The sequence below is a fragment of the Salvia miltiorrhiza genome, chromosome 6 (genome assembly GCF_028751815.1).
Source record: "Salvia miltiorrhiza cultivar Shanhuang (shh) chromosome 6, IMPLAD_Smil_shh, whole genome shotgun sequence".
Taxonomy (NCBI): domain Eukaryota; kingdom Viridiplantae; phylum Streptophyta; class Magnoliopsida; order Lamiales; family Lamiaceae; genus Salvia; species Salvia miltiorrhiza.
This window is the reverse complement of record NC_080392.1, coordinates 16,474,931-16,501,444: the sequence shown is the minus strand read 5'-3', so window position 1 is coordinate 16,501,444 and position 26,514 is coordinate 16,474,931. Positions and strand designations below refer to the sequence as shown.

Sequence of the window (26,514 nt, the reverse complement as noted above, 5' to 3'; positions counted from 1 at the left end):
GGAAAGCACCTTGGCTGCGTGGGAAGGTTTCTGTGTGCAATCATTCTTCACTCCATCTACTTAGGTGGATTTCTTACTCTTTTATCTAAGATATTCGATCGTACCTGCGCTGTTAGTTTCTGTAATAATAATAATAATAATAATAATAATAATAAGATAAAATAGGCTTAGATTGCTAAGCACAGCGCTGATGGGAATTACAGTCCTCATCAGCTACTCCCCCCCTAGTCTAGTTGAACAGCGTTCTCTTTGTTCAACTAGTGGTGTGAAGTCAGCGCTGTGCCGCTCTCCCGTGTCAATTAAGCATACACGATTCCCTGCGACTTATTAGACAAGATCTGTCAATCTTTGCAAAAATAATAAAGACAAAGTATTTTAATGCTGGAAATAAGCTAAGATAAAAGAGATAGCAGTTATTCCTTTTGATTCGTCGAACATCATTAAAGATAATAAGGGCTTAGATAACCTGTGCTGGGAAGACTCAAGTGATCTGCGTTGACAACCTCGCGCTGACTGCACTGACAACCCCGCGCTGACTGCACTGCACTACCTGCACTGACAAAGATGGTACATTTCCGCAGCGCGGCCCTTAAGATGGTACACTTCCGCAGCGCGGCCCTTAAGATGGTACACCCCTGTCTAACTTTTGCGGCTTACGATATTCCTGCGCGGAGCATAGACAATCAAAGAACCATGTCTAACTTTCGCGGCTTACGATATTCCTGCGCGGAGCATAGACATTCTGAACTGACAACGGCTCGGACATTCTGCGCTGAAAACTACTGAGATAACTGAGATAGCTGCGCTGAGATAGCTGCGCTGAAGTAGCTGAGATAAAATGATCTAAGATCTGAGATAAAATGATCTAAAATGATCTCAGCTACTTCAGCGCAGCTATCTCAGTTATCTCTGTAGTTTTCAGCGCAGAATGTCCAAGCCGTTGTTAGTTCAGAATGTCTATGCTCCGCGCAGGAATATCGTAAGCCGCGAAAGTTAGACAGGGTTCTTTGATTGTCTATGCTCCGCGCAGGAATATCGTAAGCCGCAAAAGTTAGACAGGGGTGTACCATCTTAAGGGCCGCGCTGCGGAAGTGTACCATCTTAAGGGCCGCGCTGCGGAAGTGTACCATCTTAAGGGCCGCGCTGCGGAAGTGTACCATCTTAAGGGCCGCGCTGCGGAAGTGTACCATCTTAAGGGCCGCGTTGCGGAAGTGTACCATCTTAAGGGCCGCGCTGCAGAAGTGTACCATCTTAAGGGCCGCGCTGCGGAAATGTACCATCTTTGTCAGTGCAGGTAGTGCAGTGCAGTCAGCGCGGGGTTGTCAGCGCAGTCAGCGCGAGGTTGTCAACGCAGATCACTTGAGTCTTCCCAGCACAGGTTATCTAAGCCCTTATTATCTTTAATGATGTTCGACGAATCAAAAGGAATAACTGCTATCTCTTTTATCTTAGCTTATTTCCAGCATTAAAATACTTTGTCTTTATTATTTTTGCAAAGATTGACAGATCTTGTCTAATAAGTCGCAGGGAATCGTGTATGCTTAATTGACACGGGAGAGCGGCACAGCGCTGACTTCACACCACTAGTTGAACAAAGAGAACGCTGTTCAACTAGACTAGGGGGGGAGTAGCTGATGAGGACTGTAATTCCCATCAGCGCTGTGCTTAGCAATCTAAGCCTATTTTATCTTATTATTATTATTATTATTATTATTATTATTATTATTATTATTATTATTATTATTATTATTATTACAGAAACTAACAGCGCAGGTACGATCGGATATCTTAGATAAAAGAGTAAGAAATCCACCTAAGTAGATGGAGTGAAGAATGATTGCACACAGAAACCTTCCCACGCAGCCAAGGTGCTTTCCTGCGCAGCCAAGTAGCTTTCCCGTGCAGCCACGCAGCCAAACCAGAGCAGCGCAGCAGAGCTGCACAGCCAGACCAGAGCAGCGCAGACCAGAGCAGAGCAGCGCAGACCAAAGCAGCGCGGCAGCGCTGCGCAGTCAGAGCAGCGCCACCAAAGTGCCTTTCCTGCGCAGCTACGTATGATAGTTCAACTTCGGGAATAAGACCATTGTACTGAGTTTTGGGCCCAATTGACTAGATGAGTGGGCTTTTAGAATTAGGGTTTGCTCACAAACTATAAATAGCACATCTATTGGAAAACTAGGGGGGATCTCATTAAAAACAACACTTGTAATATGTAACTCTCTCTCAAAAAGTATAGTAAAACCAACGAAGAACCTCTCGTGGACGTAGGTCTTGATGGCCGAACCACGTAAATCCGTGTGTCATTTATCGCTTTCTAATTCCTAGTTTAGGTGTTGGTGATTCCGTGCTTCACCAATCGCACCAATTTATTTTTAAAATTTAAATTAGTTAAATTATGTATTTAATTAAATTAAGTTGGTCAAATTGAATTGACAAAGTAATTTAAAATTGTATTAATCTTAATCATTCCACTAATCAAATGTAGATTAATCTTAAAATTGTATTATTATTATGGATGAAATTGGAACAAATAAAGTTTTTAGACATGAAAAATATATTTTTCTTCACGATGCAGATAAAATGTATGGATATATTTTATAAAAAGTAAAAATAAAATTTTAATTATTAATTTGGATTCTGTGTAAAATTAATATTATATATATATATATATATATATATATATATAAATTAAGGATATATAAAAACTTGATTTAGGATATAAATTAAGAACCATTATAAACCAATGGATCTTTAAAGATCAAGGGACAGATTTGCACCAGGTTGCATGCCTATAATTTACGGTTTCTACAATCATAGGATACAAAGGTAATTTCAATTTGCTAGTAAATATCCTTTCCATGATTGAAGGGATCGTGTCTTTCATTTTTAGTTAAAGATATGTATCTTTAAAACTCTATTATTCATAAACTTCACGAAGACCACATTATTTCTCTAGCATTCATAAAATTCACGCAAATAAAGAAAGTAAAAAAACTTCAATCATTTCCCTTGTTTTGAAAAGTAAAAAAACGAATTCATTCATTGTTAATCGGATCCAATAATTAAAATTTAAAAGTTCAAAATAGTCAAATTAATGAAGAATAATCTTATCAGTTCCACCGCTGAAAATGATAATGAAAATTAATTAGGACTTGGTTGAATTTACCTTTTTATTTATAATTTATTACTATTATCTTTTCTAACGGAGGTCGAATAATATATAAAAAAAAAAGCAACGGGAAATAAAAATTAAAAGTCGAAAAATAACAATCCTAGATTAATTCGTCGATAGAAAATGCTTGGGGCCTCACTATAAAACCTGAAATATGTGAAAACCCACAATACGAAAACTCTTAGACACGAAAATTCCCAACGGCATGCATTAACATATTTCCTTTCTATTTCAAAAATATTCCAGAAAACTATTAAGTCAAATAATCTCTTCATATATATGATCATCCAATTTTAAAATTTTGCCAAATGTTTCCTCATTGACAATATACATATGTCTCTGATTTCTAAAACTACAAGTGAATAAAAAAACTTACAATAACTACTGCATGTCCTAATTATATAATCCACTTTAGTTTTTCCGATGCATATATATATTAACAATGGCATATGAAAAGCTAAACTTCCTAGAATGCTACTATTTAAAACGTTTTAAATTATCAAACTTATAAAATATAATATAAAAACAAAAACACATTTCAAAAGGAAAAAAAAATGAAGTGTATTAATTGGTATTTGATAAAAATATTCCAATATATAAACTGGACCACGATTGAATTATTAGTCCAGCAAAAATAAATACGCGCGCATCATATTCATGTGTTTATAGAAAAATGATAGTAGTAAGTAAACTAAATAACCAAATTCTTTTGTATCGGAATAATTTATTAATTAATATGATGCTTCTTCACTACTACGTGGTGTGGGGCAAAGTATCCCCATTCTTGCTCGCACAGATAGGAGCAATTTCCTCCTATACACGAATTAATACTGTTCAATTACATGATTATATTTTTTGTCAATGAGTTTGAATTTTACAAACCTATACACGAATTTCCTCCTATTTTATCAATAATAGTACTATTGATTTGGCAACCCAACTGCATGTACTTCCATTATTTTTTACACGATCCATTTCATAATTCTATGCGAATTAACACATTAATACGAATTTTAAAAAACTATACAAAAAATTTATTTTATTTTCCCAAAAATATAACTATTTTATTGGTATTATAGCCGCATGAATTTGATTTGTGGTTGCACGAATCAATCGTAAACTCAATGCGCATTAATATAGTTATACATGAATCACACATTGTATTTATATGAATTACACGATTGAGTCCCTGAAGTAGAAGATAATATTATCCTAAAAATTAATATGGATTACATCAGTGCGAATTTTAAAAAAGTATACACAAATTTCCTGCTTCTTTTACTTTGCCAATAATATCACTATTGCATTGGAAAAATAGATGCATGAATTTTCGTGGTGGTTGCACGAATCATTTCAAAACTCAATGCGAATTAATATTGCTATTACATACCATGTATTTATACGAATTAAACGTCTGAGTACTTGAATTTCATGAGAATGCAAATATTGAACTCTCGCAAGCGTGGTTTTATACAAGTAACTATTAGTACGAATTTTAAAAAACTATACACAAATTACATTTTATTTTGCCAATAATATCACTATTGCATTTGGGAAAATAGCTGCATGAATTTGAGTGGTGGTTGCACGAATCATTTCACAACTCAATGCGAATCAAATGAACAAGTGCATTCATTTCGGAGTTGGCAATCAGCTTACCCTTTCCCTTTACACTACTTGCATGTGTGTTGCTAATCAAATGTACAAAATATGCAGCCAAGCAAACACATGTAGTTACAAGAATTAATTTATAGTATATACTTAACTAACTTACACGTCTAATGACAGTGACAGATACCAATGTATAATATCTCCATTTAAAGAAAAAATTCATGTACAAATAAATCCCAATTCATATTTTTAGCACATATATTCGTTCCACATAATTCAAGGTTTCCAAAATCCAAATAATTCATACAATGTCACACCCCAATTCTTGAAAGAATAAATATAATCGAGGTATAAATAATTCATAGAAATAAACAAGGGAAATACCTTGTAAAAACCCGAAATAGGATAGAAAGTCGGGCTATGCCCCTTTGGATCACAAGTTTTGTTTCATGCTTCTGACAACCGACATTTATTAGCATAAAACTAGAATTTCAAATTGAAGTTCAAATGAAGTCATCTTAAGTTGAGAAAACAAAAGATGTATAAGAGTAATTGCTACAGCGGAAGTCTAACATATGAATTTTAACTCTAGCCTCAGCTTCGTCCCGTCAGCACCAGCCAGCCAACCTGAAAACATTTGAAAGTATTTTTGGGCTAAGTACTAATGTACTTAGTGGGCATGCATTTTCATAAACATTTCATATTTTCGTAAGAGCGGTTTATCCAATTATACTTGACATGACTTAGAAGGTTTTAAAATGAAATAACTTCTAAGCATGTTAAAACATTTTTCATTTGTGCGCATATGTCACACTCCATTTCCGTTACTCGCTGTGATCCCGGACCTTTTAGCCACCGACGGATCCATTACTCCTGCTTTACTTGGACTGAGGGCGTAACCCAACCAAGTTCTCATTTGGGACCCAATGCTCCGGAACACATCCCGTCGAGCACCCTTATAACGCCTCATACATGATTAGTGCCCGATGGAGATCAACCCACCAGGTCAGCTAATAGGTGTACACAATTCTCAAATAACGTGTTAGGTCAAGAGAGAACCTCGATCGATTCATTGTTGCGAGCCTTAAACGGAGCAGAGTGCACAAAATATTTTATTGGATAAACAGTTTTCATTACATTAAATAAACAATTTGCATTTCATTGAAACATTTAGAGCTTAATAACTCAATCATACTTTGTACATTTGGAAAGTAAGCCCACCTGGTTAGGCAAAGCCTGAAGATCATAATCACATATAAACCTGTCTTGGGAAAGCAGCGCTAATCCCCCTGGTCACAAAGCCTACAAGAAATTCTATTCTTAATAGATCTCGTGAAGCTAATCTTAAGTCATGGTGTAGTGCTTAATATTCTATGATTCACTTAGCCGGGTTTTCAAAAATTTAATGAATAAATAATTGAAAACTAAATTTCTTGAGTTAAGGACACCAACAATATCCTTACTCGATTTTCTTTAAAAATTGGAATTATAATTAAAACCAATTAAATCATAAATACTTTTATTGCAAAATAAATGCAATTTCATGTCATGCTTAACATATACTAAGTAATTACTTAAAATATGCACATAATAATAATTTAATATTATTATGAAAACTAGTCTTTGAAAATAATTAATCAAACTCAAAGAAGTCTAATTAATTAAAATATGGAGTGCCCAAAATAATTAAATAAATAAAGGCCCAACTATTAATTAAAATTGAGTCCATGATGAAATAAAATTAGCCCAATTTCAAATTAAAAATCGGCCCATAACTAATTAAATAAACTGAGCCCAATACTGACTTGGCCCAAGTAAATAAAAGAAATCGGCCCAATAGCAGCCCAGTTAAAAAAAAAAAAAAAAAGGTAGCCCATTTCTTTAAAAACATAAGCCCGATGTTTCAATTTAAATCAGGGCCCAAAGACTTTAATAAAATCGGCCCATAGCCAAAGCCCAACACCCCCAAGCCCCCAACCCTATTACTATTCTCCCTCTCCCCAAATCAAACGCACACACTCAGACACACAAAGCGGCGCAGCAGCACCCTCTCCCCCCCTCTCTTCTTTTCCGGCAGCGGTAGCAGCGCCGCCTCCACCGCCCGACCGCCGTCGCCCTCTTGCTTCTCAACCCCTCCCATGTCTCTCTCTTTCTCCCTCACGACTGCTCGCCTCTCTCCCTCGCAACTGCTCGGACTTCACGGCCGCTGGAGCTCGCCGGAGCAAGCGGCGACAGGCTCCAGCTCCCTTCTCTCTTCTCTCTTCTCTCTTCTCGGCGACTGCAACAACAAAAGCTGCCGCCGACCGTGACCCGGACTCCCTCCCTCAGATCTCCGGCGACGACAACAGCGATGAGCTGCTGCAGCGCCTGAACCCTAGTGACCTCAATCCAGTCGCCCTCAGCCTCCTCCAGTGACTGCACGGCTCTTCCTCCGGCGACGAACGCCGCCGGCCACCCTCTCTCTCTCTGAATCAGTCCGGCGACCACAGGACAGCCATGGCCGCCGCCGTTCTCAGATCCAGAGCAACGGCAGCAAAGCCGCCGCCTCGGATCCCCTCCCCCTTTTCACTCTTCGCCCTTGGCCGGACAGCAGCGGCGAGTTGCCGCCGTGCCGTGCTCTACCTCCCTCCATCTATCGACTCTCACAGCCAACAAATACACCAAAGGACTCGACACAGCAAGGTTCGAAATCAGGGGAAAATAAAGCTTCAAGACTTCTCTTTTATCAAGTCGATTCTTTCATATGTACAAACATAAGTCTTTTCTTTAAATCAGTAAATGAATTTTGTTATACATACTGAAAACTTGGTTCAATTGTTTATGCGGATACACACATATTTATATATATACACAGAATAGATGTATGCGTATGTGCGTTTCTTTGTCTGTGCAGCTGAGTTTTTCAGAATGTGGAACACAAAAATAAAGGTTTTAATCTCTGTTAAAAAAAATAGGATAAGCAAGGAGTTCAAGATAAAACCTTGTGAGTTGTGAGTACTTGAATGGTGGATGATTCTGTTCTTGAACCTTTCTTGCGAGAATGGGGTGAGTGAAATTGTAGGAGAGGTGGCGAATAATGCAAGAATAGATTTGCTGTTATGTAGTTCAGTTTGGAGGGGAGTTCGTGACTGCCAACTGCCAAGTATGGCTTAAAGCTTAAAGCTTAAAGCAAGGGAATTTGATTGCCTGTAAAGGCATGGCTTGATTGCCTGTAAAAGCATGGCTAAAAGTTGAATTGGGTAGGCATAGGGTGGCTGATAATGAGTGTAGAGTGTGGGTGTTGATTGGACTAATAAAATATTTGTGTTGGTTTATCGAACTGTAATAATTCTTCAGGGTTTGCTAAATATATGGCTCGTGTAAATGCTCAATTTAAATAAATATGCAATGCATATAAATTTAATAACTAAATTTACAAATGTTTTTGTAAATCATTTTTGTTGGAATTAAAATAAATTCATTTTCTTTATATCCGGCATGAATCATCATGACTTCTAAGTTCAAAATTACTCTAAATTTAGCTAGGAAAAAGCAGGGTGTTACATCCCTCCCTCCTTATAAAAATTTCGTCCTCGAAATTGCATATCTGGGTAATCTAGTTTGGGATACTAGACTTCACTATCAGTGCGGCTACATAGCTTGATTGTTATCGCATCTTTCTAATTGTGAGAACACCATGTCTATAGTTTCGAGAACTGGTGACAAACGAACTCATTCTAATCATATTATGCTTATCGTGATGGAAGCAAAATCTTATTGTGACAACTACATAGTGAGAGTCTATACATTGGGATGACTAAATTGACAATCACCGAGATCATAGTCATGTGGGCTGGCCAGACCCAGCACGGCGAGTCACTCAGTCAAATGGGAGCTTCGCCCCCAATCATGTCAACTTCTTATATCTTTATAAAGCTCTAAGTCAACTTTTAACTTAAAGCACTTACTTCTAAGTACTTCAATCATAATCATTGGTACCATATAAGTCCATTCTATGCCGTTCTAGTGGTGCTGTCACGACTAACATTCATAAGGCATTATTGGGTGGTTCTCAAACGGTTTGTAAAAGAACTCATCATTCTAATCATATAGGCAGTGAACCTAAAATGATAACATAAAGCTTTCTCATCATTCATTCATACATACATACATACATACATATATTTGCTTTCTTTGAAATTTTGAGTCATATTGACATTAAATGTCCCTTTCATGAAAAACTTTGCTTATGCCGGAAAGATTCAAGGAATCTAACTCGACCATACATACATACATACATACATTGATTCGTTAAGGGCTCGGGTTGTCCCAAACACGAAATACATTCATTGAGTCGTTATGGGTTCGGGTAGTCCCAAACACGACAAAAAACATTCACATAGCATTGTAAACATAAGGCGCACATTTTCTTGAAAACTTTCATAACATCTGAAATACATATATGTATATTTTTGAAACTATTATCGTACCTTAGTTGCGGCAGTGTGACGGCGAGCTGAGGGCTACTGACATTCTTAGAAGTCTAGAGATACTATTCTAGACTCGACATCAAAAGCTTATGGTTATCAGAGTCATGAAAGAAAACTTATGCTCTGATACCATTCTGTCACACCCCAATTCTTGAAAGAATAAATATAATCGAGGTATAAATAATTCATAGAAATAAACAAGGGAAATACCTTATAAAAACCCGAAATAGGATAGAAAGTCGGGCTATGCCCCTTTGGATCACAAGTTTTGTTTCATGCTTCTGACAACCGACATTTATTAGCATAAAACTAGAATTTCAAATTGAAGTTCAAATGAAGTCATCTTAAGTTGAGAAAACAAAAGATGTATAAGAGTAATTGCTACAGCGGAAGTCTAACATATGAATTTTAACTCTAGCCTCAGCTCCGTCCCGTCAGCACCAGCCAGCCAACCTGAAAACATTTGAAAGTATTTTTGGGCTAAGTACTAATGTACTTAGTGGGCATGCATTTTCATAAACATTTCATATTTTCGTAAGAGCAGTTTATCCAATTATACTTGACATGACTTAGAAGGTTTTAAAATGAAATAACTTCTAAGCATGTTAAAACATTTTTCATTTGTGCGCACATGTCACACTCCCTTTCCGTTACTCGCTGTGATCCCGGACCTTTTAGCCACCGACGGATCCATTACTCCTGCTTTACTTGGACTGAGGGCGTAACCCAGCCAAGTTCCCATTTGGGACCCAATGCTCCGGAACACATCCCGTCGAGCACCCTTATAACGCCTCATACATGATTAGTGCCCGATGGAGATCAACCCACCAGGTCAGCTAATAGGTGTACACAATTCTCAAATAACGTGTTAGGTCAAGAGAGAACCTCGATCGATTCATTGTTGCGAGCCTTAAACGGAGCAGAGTGCACAAAATATTTTATTGGATAAACAGTTTTCATTACATTAAATAAACAATTTGTATTTCATTGAAACATTTAGAGCTTAATAACTCAATCATACTTTGTACATTTGGAAAGTAAGCCCACCTGGTTAGGCAAAGCCTGAAGATCATAATCACATATAAACCTGTCTTGGGAAAGCAGCGCTAATCCCCCTGGTCACAAAGCCTACAAGAAATTCTATTCTTAATAGGTCTCGTGAAGCTAATCTTAAGTCATGGTGTAGTGCTTAATATTCTATGATTCACTTAGCCGGGTTTTCAAAAATTTAATGAATAAATAATTGAAAACTAAATTTCTTGAGTTAAGGACACCAACAATATCCTTACTCGATTTTCTTTAAAAATTGGAATTATAATTAAAACCAATTAAATCATAAATACTTTTATTGCAAAATAAATGCAATTTCATGTCATGCTTAACATATACTAAGTAATTACTTAAAATATGCACATAATAATAATTTAATATTATTATGAAAACTAGTCTTTGAAAATAATTAATCAAACTCAAAGAAGTCTAATTAATTAAAATATGGAGTGCCCAAAATAATTAAATAAATAAAGGCCCAACTATTAATTAAAACTGAGTCCATGATGAAATAAAATTAGCCCAATTTCAAATTAAAAATCGGCCCATAACTAATTAAATAAACTGAGCCCAGTACTGACTTGGCCCAAGTAAATAAAAGAAATCGGCCCAATAGCAGCCCAGTTAAAAAAAAAAAAAAAAGGTAGCCCATTTCTTTAAAAACATAAGCCCGATGTTTCAATTTAAATCAGGGCCCAAAGACTTTAATAAAATCGGCCCATAGCCAAAGCCCAACACCCCCAAGCCCCCAACCCTATTACTATTCTCTCTCTCCCCAAATCAAACGCACACACTCAGACACACAAAGCGGCGCAACAGCACCCTCTCCCCCCCCTCTCTTCTTTTCCGGCAGCGGTAGCAGCGCCGCCTCCACCGCCCGACCGCCGTCGCCCTCTTGCTTCTCAACCCCTCCCATGTCTCTCTCTTTCTCCCTCACGACTGCTCGCCTCTCTCCCTCGCAACTGCTCGGACTTCACGGCCGCTGGAGCTCGCCGGAGCAAGCGGCGACAGGCTCCAGCTCCCTTCTCTCTTCTCCCTTCTCTCTTCTCGGCGACTGCAACAACAAAAGCTGTCGCCGACCGTGACCCGGACTCCCTCCCTCAGATCTCCGGCGACGACAACAGCGATGAGCTGCTGCAGCGCCTGAACCCTAGTGACCTCAATCCAGTCGCCCTCAGCCTCCTCCAGTGACTGCACGGCTCCTCCTCCGGCGACGAACGCCGCCGGCCACCCTCTCTCTCTCTGAATCAGTCCGGCGACCACAGGACAGCCATGGCCGCCGCCGTTCTCAGATCCAGAGCAACGGCAGCAAAGCCGCCGCCTCGGATCCCCTCCCCCTCTTCACTCTTCGCCCTTGGCCGGACAGCAGCGGCGAGTTGCCGCCGTGCCGTGCTCTACCTCCCTCCATCTATCGACTCTCACAGCCAACAAATACACCAAAGGACTTGACACAGCAAGGTTCGAAATCAGGGGAAAATAAAGCTTCAAGACTTCTCTTTTATCAAGTCGATTCTTTCGTATGTACAAACATAAGTCTTTTCTTTAAATCAGTAAATGAATTTTGTTATACATACTGAAAACTTGGTTCAATTGTTTATGCGGATACACACATATTTATATATATACACAGAATAGATGTATGCGTATGTGCATTTCTTTGTCTGTGCAGCTGAGTTTTTCAGAATGTGGAACACAAAAATAAAGGTTTTAATCTCTGTTAAAAAAAATAGGATAAGCAAGGAGTTCAAGATAAAACCTTGTGAGTTGTGAGTACTTGAATGGTGGATGATTCTGTTCTTGAACCTTTCTTGCGAGAATGGGGTGAGTGAAATTGTAGGAGAGGTGGCGAATAATGCAAGAATAGATTTGTTGTTATGTAGTTCAGTTTGGAGGGGAGTTCGTGGCTGCCAACTGCCAAGTATGGCTTAAAGCTTAAAGCTTAAAGCAAGGGAATTTGATTGCCTGTAAAGGCATGGCTTGATTGCCTGTAAAAGCATGGCTAAAAGTTGAATTGGGTAGGCATAGGGTGGCTGATAATGAGTGTAGAGTGTGGGTGTTGATTGGACTAATAAAATATTTGTGTTGGTTTATCGAACTGTAATAATTCTTCAGGGTTTGCTAAATATATGGCTCGTGTAAATGCTCAATTTAAATAAATATGCAATGCATATAAATTTAATAACTAAATTTACAAATGTTTTTGTAAATCATTTTTGTTGGAATTAAAATAAATTCATTTTCTTTATATCCAGCGTGAATCATCATGACTTCTAAGTTCAAAATTACTCTAAATTTAGCTAGGAAAAAGCGGGGTGTTACATACAACTAGAATACAACATTCATTCACAATAACCTCTTTTAGCACTAGGGATATCTTCCACAACATCAGAGCTTTCAGTTACTGCTTTCCCTTTCCCTTTGTTGTTAGGCTTCCCTACAAACGCAACAAAAAAATATTATAAAAGTTCAAAAACAAGTAAAAAAACAAATTAGACAGCCATGTCAAATAGTATATCGAACAAAACCTCACCACAAATAGTTCCAATTGACACAACATAATAATAACCATGGAAAACTATACTACAACAAAAAATTCATACATGTGTCATAAAAAATTCACACATGTGTCTGGTTTGCTAGTGTAATCAAACATATCGCCCACAAATGCAACAAAACTAGATTAAACTGAGCAACATGGTGTAAATTTGAATAAGCAAGTGATCACAGTATGTTTGATTAGTTCGTGCCATCGCCGAAAAACATGAAAGCCTAGGAAATCCCATGAAAAATAATGAAAGTTCCTATGAAATCTCGCCGGTCCGACTAGGCTTAATTCGTGCCATCGCCGAAAATCAGTAAACAGGGTTGATATGGCCGGAAATAGGTTCGGGTTTATATCTTCGCCGCCTCAAATCGTTCGCCGTCCCCTTTCTTTTTTTCTCAAAAAATTGAAGAGAGAATGAATCGGTTCATGGGTTTCTCTTATTTCTCAATCATATCAAATCTCAATAGCCGAAATAAATTAGGCGTCCATTTCGAAAATATGTAGTTGGCTATTTGGAAAGTCAAAACAGAGATGCCCAATTTACCCTCCAGAGCAATTTTAGCGTGAATTTATTCGACACATAAAATGAATCATTTGGTATCTTTAAGATTTGATCTCAGCCGTTAAATAGCTCAAGATCTAAGGTCAATATAAGTTCTTAATTTATATGTTAAAGGGAGTTTGTGGAATAACTGCCCCCATATATATATATATATATATATATATATATATATATATATATATTTACTATTAATTATATTTATTAAGATTAATGAATCTAGTTCAAAGATTTAATGAGGCTCATGATATTATTTTCATGATATTGAAATATTTTTTCTTTTTATTATTAAAAAAATTAAAAACAAGGTAATACATATCAATGAAGTATTCTTTATAAAATTTCAAAAAAAAAAAAAAAAAAAAAAAAACTCAAAAGACTCACGTAATTCATATCTACACAAATCAAGAGAACAAACATATCGATGTAGTATTTCAATCACCACAAACAAAGTAATAATTCCAACGGTAATGCAATCTAATGATACGCCCGATTAAATGATTTTATAATTAATGAGCACACTACTAGTTTGAGTTAACTTATGCTAACATTCGTAAAATTCATTATATTATTTGTCATATATCTACAACGATTTAACGAAATTCATTTCATTATTTTTATGATATTGAATTTTTTTTATTATTATTATTATAATTTTTTTCTCCCATCTAATACCAATTGTATAAGTAATAATATATTGATGAGGCGTGTATTAGTATAAGTAATACCAACTCTATTTTCAAAGTCTATTTCAACAAAAAACTCTATTTCCAAAGTCTGACTTTAATACTATATCTATATAAATCTTTAATTCAAATCACCACAAACAAACATAATTAATTCCAACTGTGATGTTACGCGTGATTAGATACTTTCCATGAAATATTAATTTCTCCATAATTAACCATACTTTTTTTGAGGCGGCTTAATTAACCATACTTAAAAATGCAATTTAATACCACTATATCTTCTCTCCGTCGTATAATGTGATAACACGGCATGCATATATATATATGTCCACTTAATCAAAAAAATCTATTCATTCCCTTCACTATTCTCGACCAGTTTCTTTTCCATTATAATTCATCCTCCATGGATCTCTTATGACACACTATCTTAAGCATACCTGTATACATGATCTTTTGGTTTCTCCATTGATATTAATTTCCTGTGGATTTTTAGAGTCAGAGGATTTTTTAGGACAAAAACTTTCGAATTTGTAAAAATAGGACACTAATTTTTTTTAGAGTAAAAATAGGACATTAATTAATAAGCGTCGTAAAAATAGGACATTTCTCGGCCGATAATTGGCCGAAAAATGTCATGCGGATGCAACACTTATTAATTAGTGTCCTATTTTACTCTTAAGAAAAATTAGTGTCCTATTTTTACAAATCCGAAAGTTATTGTTCTAATTTCCAAATCAATCTAAGTTACTGTCCTAAAAAACCCTCGAACTCGGATTTTTAAGTGCATGCATAAAAAGCACATACGTTATATAAAGCATATGATGACAGCTTTTGATGGCTAAAAATAGTCTTCCGTCCATTTGAAGTGTTGTTGAATTCTTTTGCCTTAATTTACACAGAGTCTTATGACTTCATTTATTTTCTTAAAAACGATTCAGACAGATTAAGTTCCACTAGAATCTAGTATATTATATATATACAGAAATTACGACGCCTCATTTTATTTTTTACTTTTTTCCGTAAACTAGTTCTTTGTATTGTAAAAATGGGGCCAATTGGTTTGGGTATGGAATAAAATACTCTACTAATACTATTGAAGTATTTGCAGTATGAGTAGGCTACATGGCTGGAAAATTCTCATCCTCACCTTCTCGCAGCACTGTAACGTGCGATCCTGTAATATCGCCTGCTTCTAGTTATCCCATTTCCTTGGAAGATTGGAATTCTATTTTCTGCTTAAAGTTTTCTTGTGTTAAAAATTGTTTCACCAAAATTTCCATCAAAACCTATATTAATATGGAGACAAGGTTGCATGGGAAACTACAAGACACACTTCTCAAAAAAAAAAAACTTTGCAACTTTTAAATAGTAATATATGTTTCTCTCTCCACGATAGTAATGCGAAGGTTATTTTTGTACATTTAACCAATGCTATAAATATGTAATTATTTTATTTTACAATAATGCTATTTGGATAAAATTTATCCGGACAAAATATGATGAAATACTTTATAAAATAAATTTATTTAAAAATTTTGATTCAAAATAAAATAGAATTTAGCTAGTTTTATTGTTTTCTATATATTTTAATTTTTTAATAACCTTTTTAATTATTACTCCCTCTGTCCACCAATTAAAGCCCTACTTGCCCTTAAATTTTTGTCCACCAATTAAAGCCCTATTGTGCTTTTTGTACCCTTTTACCCTCTCTCTTTACTTTAAATTACTACCCTTTGTCTAAAAAATTTATTTTCCAGTTTTCAGTTTATTTATTTATGTATTTTCTGAAAATTTTAATTCCAGTTTATTTATTTTCTGAATTTTTAGTTTATTTATTTTCGAATTTTCAGTTTATTTATTTTTCAATTTTCAGTTTATTTATTTATTTATTTTCTGAAAATTTTAATTCCAGTTTATTTATTCATTTATTTATTTTCAGTTTATTTATTTTCTGAATTTTCAGTTTATTTATTTTCAAATTATCAGTTTATTTATTTATTTCCAGTTTATTTATTTTTCAGTTTTCAGTTTATTTATTTATTTATCTTCTGAATATTTTAATTCCAGTTTATTTATTCATTTATTTATTTCCAGTTTATTTATTTTTTATTTATTTTCAAATTTTCAGTTTATTTATTTATTTATTTCAAGTTTATTTATTTTCAAATTTTAAGTTTAATTATTTATTTATTTCAAGCTTATTTAATTTCTGAATTTTCAGTTTATTTACTTATTTTCGAATTTTCAGTTTATTTATTTATTTATTTATTTATTTATTTCCAGTTTATTTGTTTTCTGAATTTTCAGTTTGTTTATTCATTTATTTTTGAATTTTCAGTTTATTTATTTATTTATTTCCAGTTTAGTTATTTTCTAAAAATAATAATTTTCCCGATTTTAATTTATTTATTTATTTATTTTCAAATTTCAGTTTATTTATTTATTTAATTACAGTTTATTTATTTTCTAAAAAAAATAATTTTCCAGATTTTAATTAATTTGTTTATTTATTTTCGAATTTTCAGTTTATTTATTTATTTAATTCCAGTTTATTTATTTTCTGAATTTTAGTTTATTTATTTATTTATTTTCAAATTTTCAGTTTATTTATTTATTTATTTATTTATTTCCAGTTTATTTATTTTCTGAATTTTCAGTTTGTTTATTCATTTATTTTTGAATTTTCAGTTTATTTATTTATTTATTTATTTCCAGTTTATTTATTTTCTGAATTTTCAGTTTGTTTATTCATTTATTTTTGAATTTTCAGTTTATTTATTTATTTATTTCCAGTTTATTTATTTGCTAAAAATATTAATTTTCCAGATTTTAATTAATTAATTTATTTATTTTCGAATTTTCAGTTTATTTATTTATTTAATTCCAGTTTATTTATTTTCTAAAAAAAATAATTTTCCAGATTTTAATTAATTTATTTATTTATTTTCGAATTTTCAGTTTATTTATTTATTTAATTCCAGTTTATTTATTTTCTGAATTTCAGTTTATTTATTTATTTATTTTCAAATTTTCAGTTTATTTATTTATTTATTTATTTTCTGAATTTTCAGTTTGTTTATTCATTTATTTTTGAATTTTCAGTTTATTTATTTATTTATTTTCTAAAAATAATAATTTTCCAGATTTTAATTTATTTATTTATTTATTTTCAGTTTATTTATTTATTTGTTAAATAAGTCAAAGCATTAAAATAATGTCAAATAGGTAATGAAAGATTAGTAAAAGTAATCAAAATATATTAACACTACCCTTTTAGTCTTTTACACCACTTTTACACCACCTTTTTCAGCTTTCTTAGTTTCCGCGCCGACACTCAAATGGGGCTTTAATTGGTGGACGGAGGGAGTATTATTTTTAAAATACACAAACTACAAATAAAATAACAAAAAATTAAAAAAAAATTGTTAAAAAATTACCAAAAAACTACAATATGGAGAAAACAATAAAACTAACTACTCCGGACAAATTTATAAATAAATTGATTTTTAAAAAATTTTAACCTTACTTTTGTCCGGACAAATTTTGTCCAAATAGCACTACTCTTTATTTTATTATAAGATCAATTTACCCTTTTAGGCTGGACAAAATTTGTCCAAATAGCTTAACCGTGGGAAATTTTATATATATGTGAAAACGGAGGGAGTACGTGTTTTCATCGGGAATCAAGATGTGGGTTTTTTGTTTTTATCAGTTATCGGGAGCACGTGCGTTTACTAACTATTCTTAATTAATTTGCTTGTTTGAATTCCATTTGATTAACAAATTTAAAGATGACAGTGTTGTTTTGTCCTTTTCCGGAGTGTTTTGCTTTCCGAAATCTTGTAGCATAGTTATTACTCTTTGTTTTAATAAAAACAGGTGGCAAAATATCAAGCCACGGCACTTAGGTGTTTTTAGTAAATTCTATTATTAGGAGTAAATACACTAATTTAGCGTGACAAGGAAACTTGCTGTATTGGTGAGCATTCGAATTTGTGAACGACTTAAAGCACTCCCATCCCAGCAGATCACCTAAATGCATCACTAACTCTAAATTTAGAAGGTGTTTGGCTAAGCTTATAAATTCTTTAAGAGTTTATAAGTTTTTTCAAATTGTTTAGCAAAATAAGTTCCTAAAGAACTTATAAGCTGTAAAATTAAACTCTCCAAAAAATAAATTTCCACTCCAACTTATTTCTCATTTTCTTATAAGCAACACTGATTTTTATAAAAATAACTTAACTATGATTTTTTATTTTCATTATATATCATTCTAATTTCATCTTTTCTTGATTTTCTCTCTCTAACAAAAAATTTCTCTCTCTAACAATTTTTTTTCTTTCTAGCTTATAACCTCAATCATACAAACACTTTGACAACTTATAAGATATTAAAAAACTACATCTTATAAGTTCTTGAAACATCTAACAAGCTCCAAGAGCTTATAAACTCTTTAAAATAAGCTTAGCCAAACACCCTCTTACGTAATTTTATTGAAGGTCTAGAGTGAAATCTATTATGCCAAAACATCACAGTTTACTATTAAATACTAATTCGTGATTCGTAGAATTTTGAAGAGAATCACTTTACATTAAATTAAATACAATTTCAAGGTTGTACCATCTTACGCAAAAATAACCTTAAGGCAACGTTAGTTACATTTAACGTCTTACTGTATCATTTATTAAAAGAATATGTCCATGTGATAGAACGGCCGTTACCTTTGGTCAAGATTTTTTTTTAATAACATGGGGCCCACTTCACCTTCCTCTCCACCACCTCCGAGTACCGCACTCACTTCTCCTCGCCTGAATCCTGATCGCTGCTCCTCAACGCCGTCCGCACCAGCGCAGCCCGCTCCTCATCGTAGGCATATGTTAGCGATGCCGCCGACGCCGACAAATAGTCCAGTCTGCTGAGATCGTCAAATTTAATTTTTTTTGATGGAATCAATTGTAATTTTAGATTCTCAATTGAATCTAGAGAATTTTCGGAAATTCAATCTATGGTTTCTGGAGAAGAAACTAATGAGTGTTATATAATTCTGATATTGTGAATTTTAATTTGCGAACCTGGAACTGGTGTTATTGGCATGTGAGGAGTTGGAGTCCACAGACTGCAGGTATTATCTTTGGAAAAGATATTAGATAATTACCTCCGAAAGAACAACAACTGAAACAATTCTCAAAAATCAAGGGAGGCGAAATAAAGCATCAGCTAATGAAATTATTAGCATAAAAGGACAAAAGAAGGTTGAATAATTTTTGGAAGTGATCAGTGAGTTGATAATCGAGTTTCAGAGTAGGAGTTGATAAAAGTTCACGCCCGCAAGGGAATTGCCCAAAAAGTCAGAATTTGTAGTGATTTGCTGATGTAAGCAATAAATTTAGGCATCAAAGAAAAATGAAGACATGCTCCAAGACATATGACTCAAAGTAACTGCACATTTTGATAAATCATTTAAGAATTACAACAGTCATGATCCTACTCTATTAGTAATTCAAAAGAATGCAGCAGATTACATGAATTATTCAAGTAAAACATAATCATATTACATTCTAACATTGGTGTGAACTACTTACTGGTCGACTGATCCTTGTAATCAGTCGAAGTCAACTTTCCACTTGAACTGAAGTTGTTGGTTCCCCCTTGATCATTGATTCATGTCTTCAGTGGTTATTTCTTTCGCAAGGGGACTTCAGTTGATTGAACTCCAGTTGATTAAGCTTCAGTCATCAGCTCTAGTGTAGCTCTTGAAAGGACAAGCGACTCTAGAGGATGATGAACATTAGCTTTGATTGGCTTCATCTTCAGCTTTGGTTGAAGATTTCTGGGCTTCAGCTGGAGTTCAGGATTCAGAGGTTGTGGAGATGGATTCTTCGATTAGGTGCAGCATCTTCCACGTTCCGAGTTCTCGATCTCAGTTCCTCTGAAATGTCTGCCGTTGATGAAGTCGGATAGGTCTTCTTAGGTTGATCTATTTTTCTTCTTTGACAGAGCATTTGATGATTCATTCCATTTTAGAATGAATCCGTGTGATGCATTAGTTGATCCCAGTCTGAGGAGAGTCCTTTCAAAACGTGAATGATGTTGAGAAGCTTCCTCGATGGCATGCATCACATTCTTGCCTTTTTTTTGAGAACTATTGAAGATAGCTCTTTTCTTTGTTTGAAGATTGACAAGCTCACTGATCGTCATAGGATTGAGGTGGAAGCCCTCCAGATCCTCATTCCACAGAGGTGCTGCACAACTCCTGTTGACGATGTGGGCATCAGTTTCAATTGAAGTAGGATCCACCAAACAGTTTCCTTGGCTGAAACTGATGCTTCATGTAAGGTTGGAATTTTGAGTCACTTGATAACCCCTTTTGAGCTTCCGTTTCAAAGTTCGCTTTGAATAAGCTCTATGTGTCTCAAAACAAGAGATCATCCATTGACACTCGATGTGTGAAGGTTCTTTCAAGGAGAACTTCAATATCTGAAGAGAATTGATGAGGACACCAACAAGAAAAATGTCCAACATTAATTATTTCGTGGCAAAATAGGGATGAAGACGAATAGGGAGCAAGACACAACCCAAAGAAAAAGGTGTGTGACAAAGACAACCCTCTTGAAGGATCTAGTTCAGCAAGAACTAGGTCAGAACAAATTTTTCTTGCGAACAACCTGCTCTGATACTAATTGTTGGGCTCCCGGAGGGTTGACTAACAGGTCTATGGGGGGGGGAAAGAATACACCTGTGGGCTATTCTTCGTAATCAAAACAAACTTAACCAATTTCCAGTTAGAAAATAGGTTGTAGACTGATACTGAATATGCTTCAGTAGGTTGACATCAGTCGAGCGCTTGAGCTTAACTGATGTCCATGTAAGTTTTTAGTCTATAGTTTGTAAAACAGAGTAGAGTTATTAATGGCTCTGACTATCAGTTGAGTTGTCAGTAGGATTAATAACTCAGTAGCGGAATTTAAACTTAGTGCGAATAGCCTTTAGAAAATGTTTGACACTTGTATAATCCTTGGTCACACTTTTCAGTTAATCCAGTTCAGTTGAAAATAATTAAGCACAGATAAAGGAAATAACTGAAAGCAAGTAAAGAACACAATTATTTTTAACGTGGTTCGAAAATATCTCTCCTACATCAACAACCAGATTATTTGTCTGACAATCATTCTGGGCTTATGCTTTTAGAGGTCCACAACAAAACCTACCAATCCACCCTAAATTGGATTTAACACTTAACACACTCTGACACTGTCGTGCCCACTCAGCTAATGCTAAGGTAATTGGAGCTAACACCTTTAAGCTAAACTCCATCTTGGCTTTCTGGGTGCAAAGGAAACCGAACGGTTTAGTTTTGAACCGGTACTAAACCACAACTAACAACAACTTAATTTTCTGGTACTAAACCACAACCACTCAAACTCACTTTTCTCTCGATTGAAAAGGGGTTTGAACTCTTCCAACTAAGATTACCGAGAACATGCTCTCGAGTAATCCATTCTAGGCTTAGAATAAAGCATGAAGTGCCTAGACTAACAAGAGAGTTTAGGTAATCAGCTAGACTAATTTTACAACGTTGATTACTCTCTTCTTCTATTCGAAATCTGTCTATGGAAGTGCTGGCCCTCTAAATTGGCAGAGCTTCAGCGTATGTCTTCGAATCGGTACTCTTGCAATTGTTCCTTGAGCTCTATTTATAGGCGAAGTCTTGAATAGATTCGTTGGAGAGATGGTCTTTAAGGTTTCTGTCGTTGTGAGAGAATGTCGCTTCTTGGGCTGAGGTGGCAATCTTCAGATACTCCATTTGACCGAGTCTTAAATTTTCTTGTCCTCGAAGTATGTTGCTTCTGCATCTTTACACGCAAAGGGGAGCTCTGGCATATGTACAGATGATCTCCAAATCTTCGGCATTTAATGTTGTAGTACTTGAGCATTTAATGGAGCGTGTCCGGTACTCTTCTCTTCAGTCAGATGCATAATGTCGACTGGTATTTGACTTCGTCTTCAGTTCAAGGTTGATGTTGAATGTGTGAACTTCTTCGACTAATGACTGATGACTTCCAGTCGAGATGCGTCCATGTGTTTGTTCAATGAACTGTGCTTCAGTTGTGCTGTCTTTAGTCTTCAGTCTTTTGTTCCTAGTCCCACTAAACTAAAGTCTTTGCAGCTTTAGTCAGGGCCTGTGAGGACTGGGGCATTTGGACCTGCAATAGAAATAAAGACAAGCGAAGCATTCTAATGGTTTTGGTATCATCAAAACTAGTTGGATATCTTTTTGTGTCCCAACATTAATTAAATCAATCTAAAATCATGTATGCGGGTACCCGCATTACCCCGACGCGGGTACCCGATACTCACAACTTTCTAGAATTGCATACCCTCACCTGACCCTCTTTATGAATTGGGAGGGTATCGAGTCGGGTGAGGGATATACCAGATACCCTCTACTCGAGTGTACACCCCATGTGATTTTGTTTGCTCTTAAATCACTTGCTAGTTTCTTAATCGTACCTATCTTCATGTATTCCAGTTTAAAAGTAAGGTAAGGTCAAAGTGAACTTTCTATCTTTGTGTGTGATTAATCTTGCCACTTACAAGATGAATCACATCATTCTTTGCTTGTTGTTTCTTCGTAGCACTCTACAGTCGATTAACAGCTCTGAACTTTCAATTGGACTTTTTGAAACTTGCTTCGACGTGGCTTTCCATTAATGCAACTTTCAAGAATAAATTGGACTCATTGATTCCTCTTCTCGATTGAAAGATCTTTCCTCCTCATTTCTGTTTTTTGAACTTGTATTGTGATTGTGTTAAATGGCAGTTTGTATCTTCAATTTATATACTTTTTTTTTATAGGAAGTTAAAATGTTTTGGCTAAAAAATATGGTGATAAAAAATGAATTCTATCTTTCCTTGTAAATTGTCTTCAGATTTCTTGTTTGGAATGGTGAAATAAATTATGATATTGTTTTCCTTACTATGCGCAAAATTTAATTTTTGGCATTTTCACAGTTTTAATTTTATGTTCCTGGATTTATTTAAATGAATTATAATAAAATTAGAAATATTTCATTTTATATAAAAAAAATAAGAGTAAAATGTAAGAGAAATAAATACAAGCCAATAAACATCTACTTTTTCACTTTATTACCAAGCATACTTAAAACAATAAAAATTGTTTCTTAAATCTTGTATCGAAAAAAATACTCCCGTTGCCTACGAAAACACAATATCATTTTTCGTCCGTCCACAAAAAATATGTTATATTCATACTATTTAGTAGTAGGATTCATACCATTTTTCTCAGATTAAATGAGATCCTTATTTCACTATAAACTCCACTCACATTTCATTAAAATTTATGTCAAAAATAATGTGACGTACTCCATCTGTCCATCATATTTATGCATAAATTTTATTTTTGGTATGTCCCTCAACTTTATGCATACTCTATTTTTGGACATTATCCACACATAATTCTTACAATTTTACCTTTTTAATTTACATTATTTATCCACAGTCTATTTAACAATACTCTCAATGTAGGACTCTTTCTCCACTATCATTACTATAAACAATTTTTTTATTAAAATTTGTATCAAAGTCAACCATGTATAATTTTAGGGGACGGACGATGGGAGTATTTATTGTGAACGAATGAAGTATGTCAAATTTATTGGAACAGTTCCAATTACAACAACATTAACAGCTTTAACAAACCCCAGTTTACTTTGAAACTACACCACACTTGAGGGCTCGTTTGGTGTCCTAGATTAGGACGTATTAGCGCCTTTATATAGGCTATGCTGTCTGTTTGGTATCCCTGACACATTTCGCGGATGGCCCAAAAATAAGGCGCAGCCCGGAGTAAAAACAATGTAGAATCTGGTTTGTGAATCCGGCACCCCCCTCGGTTGCCTTTACCCATTTTGAACAGTGATCCAAATTAAATTTTGCTTTGCCATAATTGCCCTCAATTTTTTTAACGGAATTCAGTTACCTCAATCTTTTTAATGGAATTCAGTTACCTCAATCTTTTTTGTGAATCTGGTACCCCCCTCCTTCAACATCTCTTCCTCTTCCGGTCAACGGCAACGGCCACCGTCGCCTCCCCCCTCATCGACGTTTTGCAAACAGTGGGTGATTTATGCTTAATTTACTCTATTTTTAAGGGTTTGTTTGTGCATGTTTTAAGATAATCTTCTGGAAATTGGTGCGTTTATGGTGTATTTTATGCTTTGCAGGAGATTTAGGCTTTCGAGATGGAAGAATGCAGTTTTGAATGAATTTGGAAGAATTTGGCGTTCTCCAGGTGTTCTGGTTTCCAGAGCAGAGGAACCGACATTTCCAGAGCAGAAAAATCACCATTGCTCTGGAGTCAGAGAAATCAAAGTTCAGTGCAGCAAAATCCGCGAACGCCAGAGGAATCGAAGCGAGCGCGGAAACGCCAGAGGACTCATAAGGCGCCAGAGGAGTCGCCATTCCGGAGCGCTAGTCAGAGCAGAGAAATCAAATCGGCAGAGGAGTCGAGGCCAGAGGATTCTCTTCCCCGCTGTCAGAGGAGTCGTTTTCCCTCTGAACAGGGAAGTCGCCCAGGTCAGAGAAATCATCAGTCCATTACAGCGGAATCGAGAATGCCAGAGCAGAGGAATCACCCATTCCTCTGCAGAAAAGCGTCAGAGCGGAAGACACTCCGCTGGCGACCCATTCCGCTGGCGATACCATTCCTCTGGCGATAACAGGGAAATCATCCATTCCACTGGCGAGAGCTGCGAAGTTGGCAAAAGTGGGAGTATTTTCCGGAGCGCGCATCCAGCTAGAGAGTTGCCTTATTTCACACGATTTTATTACCTTTAGAATTCTACTTTGCATGGCAACTTCCATGGTGATCCGAAGGAAATTTGAAATCTATAAATAGGTCTTCTTTTGACCTATTCAAGCAGCCCCAATATCCGAGAACCCTAGCATTTATACTTTAGTTTTTAGCTTTAGAATTTTATTGCTTTCTAGTTTTAAGGCTTGGATCAAGATTGAAGATTCAAGCCGCTACTTCAGTTTTTATTCGGTTTTTATACAATTCAGTTTTTACAATTGCGTTCAATTTAATTATGCTTTTGTTTTATTTTGCTATGTCTGGCTAGTTTCTTTTAGCTGATTCTAGGGTTTGTAAATAGTTGATTGAATTTATGTGATTTATTTGTTAATATCTTTGTGCCTTCCAGCTTATGATTCATAATTCCTGGTGCTTAATTTCTTGTGAATTATCTGATCAATAGTTTGCATGTTTAGCTATTCGGTTTGAGACCTAGCGGAGATAACTGTTTAGCGGATTCAGGAATGTATGATATGATTTTAACCTTGAGACCTAGCGGAGATAGGTGGATCATAGGGAGCTATTCTTAGGAACTTTTGGGAGTTAGTAGATTTTCTTGAGACCTAACGGAGATAGATAATTTACTAATCTACTATCGTTGCTGCTCTAGCGAGAGTAATTGATTAATTAAGTGATCTCTCATCATAACTGGATTAAATTGGTACATAGGATTAATAGATTTATTGCGTAGATTTAATTGATGAATTTACTACCCTAGGATCAGTTGTCTTTTAATACTTGATTTTTCCTACGTGTTTAGATTTATCGTTATTTGCGTTTTAGTTTAAATCAATCTTTACTTTCGTTGCCTGAATATTACTAGAGTTTGATTAGGATTATTTGGAGTGATTCGTTATAATAGTCCATGTGGATACGATACTCGGTTACTTTTACTTGCTACAATTGCCTGTGTTAGTTGCGGTTTTTGTTGCTAAGAAATTAGTGATCAGTGGGAGAGGGTGTTCAGGCGACGATGTTGTTTGCGGTGGAGGAGGGTGTTCAAGGGGGAGGCAATTTTGTTGGGGAGGGTGTTTGCGGTTAAGCAGCCACATCGGCGAAAATTTTATTTGAACTAGGGAAAGGTGTTCAGACGTCCATGGCAGAGGAGACAATGGTTTTGGTTGGGAGGATTTGTTTGAGAGGAAAAAAAAAGTTAGGCGGTGAGAATAATTGGAAGTTGAGCGGTGTGTGTTTTTCACTTTTTTTTGTATTATTTTTTTAATTTATTTATTTGGTGAGAATAATTCGAAGTAATTGAGTGAATGAGTTTGATTTATTTTTTAAATTTATTTATTTATTTAGTTATACTCCTTGTAATCTTGTGTTTTTTTTTGTGGAAATACCAGTTTTGAGATACATACATAGTAATTAAATTTGTAATTTTCTCATTTAATCTAAAGAAATACTCCCTCCGTCCATGAAAAAAAGTCTCATTTGGGGTTCGGCACGGGTTTTAAGAAAGTTGTTAAAGTAGGTGTAAGTGGAGAGAGAAGTAAATTTATAGGGGTAGTGTTAATGACAATTCTAATTGCTTAATCCTTCATAT

The 26,514-nt window shown here is 35.1% G+C and overlaps 1 long non-coding RNA gene across 1 annotated transcript; it reads right to left on the bottom strand.

Moving 5' to 3' along the window:
• Positions 1 to 9,459: 9,459 nt before the first annotated feature.
• LOC130990206 (uncharacterized) lies at positions 9,460 to 10,778 on the bottom strand. Its single transcript, XR_009090870.1, has 2 exons — positions 10,300 to 10,778; positions 9,460 to 9,705 (listed from the first exon to the last, which is right to left on the bottom strand). It is a non-coding gene; the product is annotated as an uncharacterized LOC130990206 (long non-coding RNA).
• Positions 10,779 to 26,514: the final 15,736 nt, after the last annotated feature.